Source organism: Phoenix dactylifera, chromosome 7 (assembly GCF_051530095.1).
Source record: "Phoenix dactylifera cultivar Ajwa chromosome 7, Ajwa_hap1_PhDact_Kaust_v1.1, whole genome shotgun sequence".
In the NCBI taxonomy this organism is placed as follows: Eukaryota; Viridiplantae; Streptophyta; class Magnoliopsida; order Arecales; family Arecaceae; genus Phoenix; species Phoenix dactylifera.
The window spans coordinates 21,433,427-21,439,399 of NC_143196.1; the positions used below are offsets into that span (position 1 = coordinate 21,433,427).

General features: G+C 39.1%; 1 pseudogene; it reads right to left on the bottom strand.

Annotated features, from left to right (window-relative positions):
- Positions 1-432: 432 nt before the first annotated feature.
- On the bottom strand, positions 433-1,867 carry LOC103718388 (galactoside 2-alpha-L-fucosyltransferase pseudogene; annotated as a pseudogene).
- Between the last annotated feature and the right edge of the window lie 4,106 nt (positions 1,868-5,973).

Here is a 5,973-nt window from a genome sequence, read left to right on the forward strand (position 1 = left end):
TCCTCGGACAGATGTCTGGTTTTTACCTTCTCTGTAATGACTTATCCCCCCCTTCCTTCTTGTAAACCCCCACTTTTGATGAAAAACTTTTGTTGCTTCCCATCTTCTGAGTCAGAGCTTTTGTAAGGTTTCATATCTTTAATAAAGGCAGTTGGAACCTTTGCTCTTGCTTAAAACAAAGATTTAATACCCCCCTCCAAAAGAGAGATTCTGCCATGGAGAAATTGGAGGCTATTAGAACTGTCCAAGCTTTTGCATGCCTTAATCCTTTCATCATCTATCTATAGGTTTAGAATCAATGCTTGTATTCAAACTTATCATAGATCACATTATATTATCGATCAGTTTATCTAATCCAGATGTACAAAAAATGACTAAATTCCTTCAAGGAAAGTCTCAGAATAACAAAGGCTGCAAATTTGATCTGATATTGCGCATGAAATTATAAGGTTATGCTTTGGTCATGTCATCCACTTACATTTTTCGAACTATATACAACGCAATTAACTAGTGGAGTTCTATCAAATATCTAGTGACTTTTGTACAATCAAAGCATATATCTAGTAGGATCTCTAGCATATCCAAATGCGAAGTCGGTAAGAAACAGCCACTAAGCTTCATGAACCAGCTTGAGGCCTGAGCTCAAATCTTCACAATGCCTCACATGCGAGACCAGTACCTTATCAACATCCCTCTTGCCATTGCAGGAGCAAGTGGGAGGGTTATGAAAACAAGGGTCCATTGATAAGGCTCGACGGCAAGGAGGATCTGGCATCGTCATGTTCTCAGACCTGATCAAAATCCATGGCTTCAAACCCCCAAGACCTTGAGCCACGTATCCAAATGTCGACCAGGCGCTTGTAACCAACACATCTGTCAAACTCAGAAGATAAATCTCTGCCCATGCTTTCTTGTTGTGCGTCTCCTCTTTCGTCTGCTGGACTTCTTCATGGCTTGGTTGATAAACACCAACAATCTCACCAGTAACAGCCGGGTGCTCGTAGTACATTGTCTTCATCTTCTCATAGACTTCAGAGTGCAAACAAGTTACAAGAACAGCTTTCGATACTACTTTATTTGTAGTCGAAACAATTGGTTCTTTGAGATTGACATCAGGCAGCAAATTTTCCCTTAAAGAACATGCAAGTATCTGATCCAACATATGCATGAATGGACTACCTCTGTTAAAAATTCTTATTTGGATGCCTACCCTTTCCTTGGCCTTTGCAAGATAAGCTTGATAATACCTGGTTATCATATCCCACACTGTATTGGTTGGGTGGAAAAGATAACGTCCCAAATGATGAAAAACAGTATCTCTCTTGGGGAATAGCCTGCTTAATTCTTCTTCATATGATGGAATTGAAAAGAGAGATGGTGCAAAGTAATTGTCTGATTCAATAACCAGCCAAGGGATCTTCCGAAGAAATTGTTGATCATCTTCACAGAAGAAATGCATATCAAAGTCATCATAATCATGAAAAAGATAAAGATAGACAGTAGCAGGCGGTCGCTGCGCTGCAGCATCATCACTACTGTTAGCACTAGCTTTTCTTCTCAACATTTTGCCGTAACACCGAGGATTTGTGCGGCTAAATTTCGGGAACCCCTTCATGGGAAAGTCAGAAGGAAGAAGCCATGAGGTATGAGGAAATGGCTCGCAAAAGAGGTCTCTCATGCTAGCATCTGGGTGGATAAGTAAGACCCTGTTGGTAAGGAGAGCATAAAGAAAAGCCGAAGCAAGAGTTAGCATCCTGTTCCCTAAGCCACTGAACGGTATCCATACTACGTAGTTGCACCCGGCAGTCCCGTTGTTGTGACGATTCTTCAACTGTTCTATGGTTTTGTTGTACAATGCTGTGTTTGGCCCACATCTCCTATGGAGGGCTTCGTACTTTCTCAGCCTCCTTGATAGATAATGGGAAAGTAAGTGAGGTGATGCTTTCCGGTATGATGCAGATTGATATCGGCTCAAACAGGTTCCTTCATGAAACCCAGCAGGTAATAGACCCCCAAGAAGCTTATCTTTTGGTCCGTTAGATGCAACAAAGCCATCTTCTAAACCTACAAGTGATACACATACACATACATAATGAGCTAGGGCATGGGGAAAAGGTACAAGGAAATGTATACTGGAAGCCTGTTTGGTCGCTAGTAGATTAAGATGCCAAGTAAGTTAGGTGACATGGAGCTGGAATTGCAGCAAGTGTAGTTGCAATATCTTTTACACCAAAGTAAAGTTTATAGGGTATGTTTGGTTACAGGATAAACCATCAAAACATGGTTACTTAAGAGTTATTTGCTCAGGGGGCCAAAACATGAGACAATCTGGGTCTCTTTCCATCCTACCATAAAGGAAACTGAGGTGATCTCTCTTCTATCCTACTTTTATACACTTCTTATTCCACAAACCTATAAAATTTCAACCAAATACCAAAGTTTACTAAGCCAGGGATAAAGACGACATGTGATAATTAGGGTTAGCTGATTGGGGTTTGCTTTCCCGCAACCAAATTGGGTCCCATTAGGTATAAAAATCTGACTTGTGTTAGGTCTAACACCTCATGCACTGCCGTGCCAAAAAAAAAATATGGTTTCCCAAAAATAGGCAAGATTGCAAGAGGGCAAAATAAGAATTGTCTCCCAATCATTAAATCACAAAACCTACACATTATGAATTGGTTCATTCCATGTATAACTCCCGTTCAAGGACGGTGTAAATGCTAAGTTCGTACAGTTTTTGGCAGTTATGCCAAATAACTTGGGATCGAGTCCTACCATCATCAGGGTTCAGTGAGTTACGGGCATTTGCGAGAGGACCAACCATATTATATAGCCCATTACCTATGAGCCCTTGCCCAAAGAAAAAAAAAAAGCTAAAAAAAATATTGTTTTCTGATAATTTTGTAATATTTGCTTTATTTATTCACTATTCATCTAATGAACTATTTATCACTTCAAACATAGAACTCTATAGCATTTTGAGAGTAATACTTTATTTTGTAAAAGTTAACATAATAAATCATATTTCTTCTACAATATAATGACAAATAACAATGTCAGATGGGATCCAAATCAGTAGATTCTTTCATGGCTAGAATTCGAAACCTTGGTTTTTGAGTGGCAAAATAAGATTGGCACTTTAGAAGAAACAGCCCCACTTGCAAAAAGACTACAAGATATATTTGGATTGAAGTCATCACATATGAGAAGTGTGCATGTACTAGGCTTTTACTGGCCTCTTTTATCCAACTTCAGCTTTCGTACCAACCTCGCTGTCAAAATCCTCTCCTCATAGAAAAACTATCATTGCTTTCCATAGACTATAATATAATTGTGAAACCCCAGCTAATAACAACTTATAAGCCTTCCTATCAAGCTTTGTCCTTTAAACGGGATAGGTCAATGCCAAATGTATTTGGGTAAGTTTGTGGGTCCAATGAATGGGCATTCTATCAGGATTTTGACCAAGTTTGTTCAAGTGAAATCAAACTAACAGAACACCAACAACAACCAAAATAATAACAACTACAACGACAACAATTAATTAATTTTATAAAATCAATCATTTCTGAAAATTATTAATTAATATTGTAATTGAAAAATGATGAAAACGAGTACTGTCTCCCATGCATAATGCATTGTGCTTTGGGCCTAATACTAGAACACAATGTTGAAAATATCCTGGCAAATGACTTTAAGAATGTGAACAAAAGTTTACCTCCTCTCGCCCATACTCGAACTTCACGAAGCCAAATTGGCAATGGGCTTTGGTAGCCTCCAAGGATGGTAAATACGGGAGGCATAACCACCAAAAAAGCCATTAAGATAAACCCAAGCCCTAGGGTTCCTTTGAGGAGTCTCTTCTCTGGCACTCCCGAATTAAGGAAGCTGGTAGATGGTTGCTGATTCCGGGATGGCTTCGTTACTATACTCATTTCTCTTTAACAAAGGCAAATAAAAATTTTGAAACAACTTGAGTGATATCTTAATTACCAGACAAAGTTATTGTATCAAAGGATTTCTAGTCGTGAAGCTAGGGTGGGGCCCAAGGGGGTGGAGGGGAATCCCTAAAGATCCAAAAACTCGCCATAATCTCTTGTGAAGATTTCATTGGCCTCTCCTATAGTTTCTGCTGACTCCACTCTAAAATTTCTCCATGCCTACAACCCTCCTTAACTTTCGACTACTTTTTGTGGTTCTCCATCTCTCCTAATTTTTCTGAGGACCCAATATTTCATCTCCTCCCATGTGGCCTGAGAAACTTTTTGCATGACTAATTCAGCGGTGCAAAAAATCAGCTCGCGATTTGCTTCTTAAAAATGATCACTCAAATCAATGCAATTTTAACAACCCTCCATTCTTAGGACAGGGGTTGTATCTTTCGAACCAAAGAATGATTCACTTTCCTTCACATGAATCCCACTGAATCACAAAATGGTCGCTTCAAGATCTATGCAGAGAAATGAATGAAGGAGCACAAGTTACTTGGAGATCTGTACAGGTACGATCTAGTGGTTGATGTCATGAAAGAAGATCAATTATTTTGTCGTGCAAAAAATACAACCCAAACCCGGCCCCATTCCTACTTTATGCCAGTCTATCTTCAAAATACTAGGATTGGTCATCAACAGGATTGATTAAATGATGCATGACTTTTTGTGGATAGGAAAAGAACCAATCAATGCATTCCAATGTCTAATAAACTAAGAAAGTATTTGCTGAGGGGTCCTCAGACTAATAATCCTCACTAACTTGAATCTCTCTTTGCTTGCAAAATGGGCTTGGAAGTTAGTTAAATACTTAGAAGCACACTGGTGAGAACAAATTCACAATGCCTATTATGTTACAAGAAAACTTGGGATGCGGGTTACATGATCCTTGGCTAAAATCTCTGCCATTTGGAAGGGTGTCGACAATAATCTAGATGCCTTTTGGAATTGCACCTCCTTCAATTCAAACTGGGAAATAGAGAAAAAAATTGTTTGTGGGAAGATATTGGCTTGGTTCTATACCTTTATCTTCTCTTTTTGAAGGTCTATACTTAACTTTAAAGAAAAATGCTTCTCTTGCATCCCAATGGAACTGGCGAACACTGAAATGGAGTATGAAGATGCTTGGTCCAGTTTCTTTAGATAAATTAAGATAGCTAAAGTTCCTACAGGATATATTGTCCACAATTAAGCCTTCAAGAATCGCAAATGCGCCGATTTGGAAGTTCACTAAAGACAATAACTTCATAGTAAGCAGCCATGGATGGGCAAATTACTTGCAAAAAATGGATGGGGAGATTCTTTTGGGTGCTCTTTGTATGGTGCTAATATATATTGAAACATCTACACACTTGTTCATTAAATGCCGCTTCATTAGAAACATTTCGCTATCATTGAAGTAGTATATTCAGTTCAAGGGATTTGCAATCTCTTTGGACCTCTTGGAGACATTGGAAAATCCACGCATCGTGGAGAAGAGCATGCATGGACCAACTTATCATTGCTCCAAGCCGGCAAATTTGGTTACAGAGAAATTCAAAAAATTTTACTACAATTTGGGCAGACCTCAACAAGATCCTTCACACTTTTTATCTTTAGGGGAACCTATTCTCATAAAATAATGTACATAGTCGTAGGAATCTTATGAAAACTCTATCTTCCTTGATGCACATGTCTCCGCATTGAAATTGTTGTAAGTTCTCCCACTCATACCTATAAATATCTCTTGCTCCAATCAATAAAAGGAGGAAATGTCTCACTTCCTCCATTATTACCTCACAAAAATAAATAAATAAAAAGCGGCCACTCTATAGTCTTTCCTTTGGCCAAACTTCTCTTTTCTGGTGCATGCTTTCTGCTCCAAAGTCCCAACCCATCCTTCCTATGTGATGCCCCTCCGCATCCTTTTCCTTCGTCTCCTCAGCCTCCCTCTCTCCCTCCATGCTTCCGATCCTCCTCCAAGAGGTAAGTCGATACACAC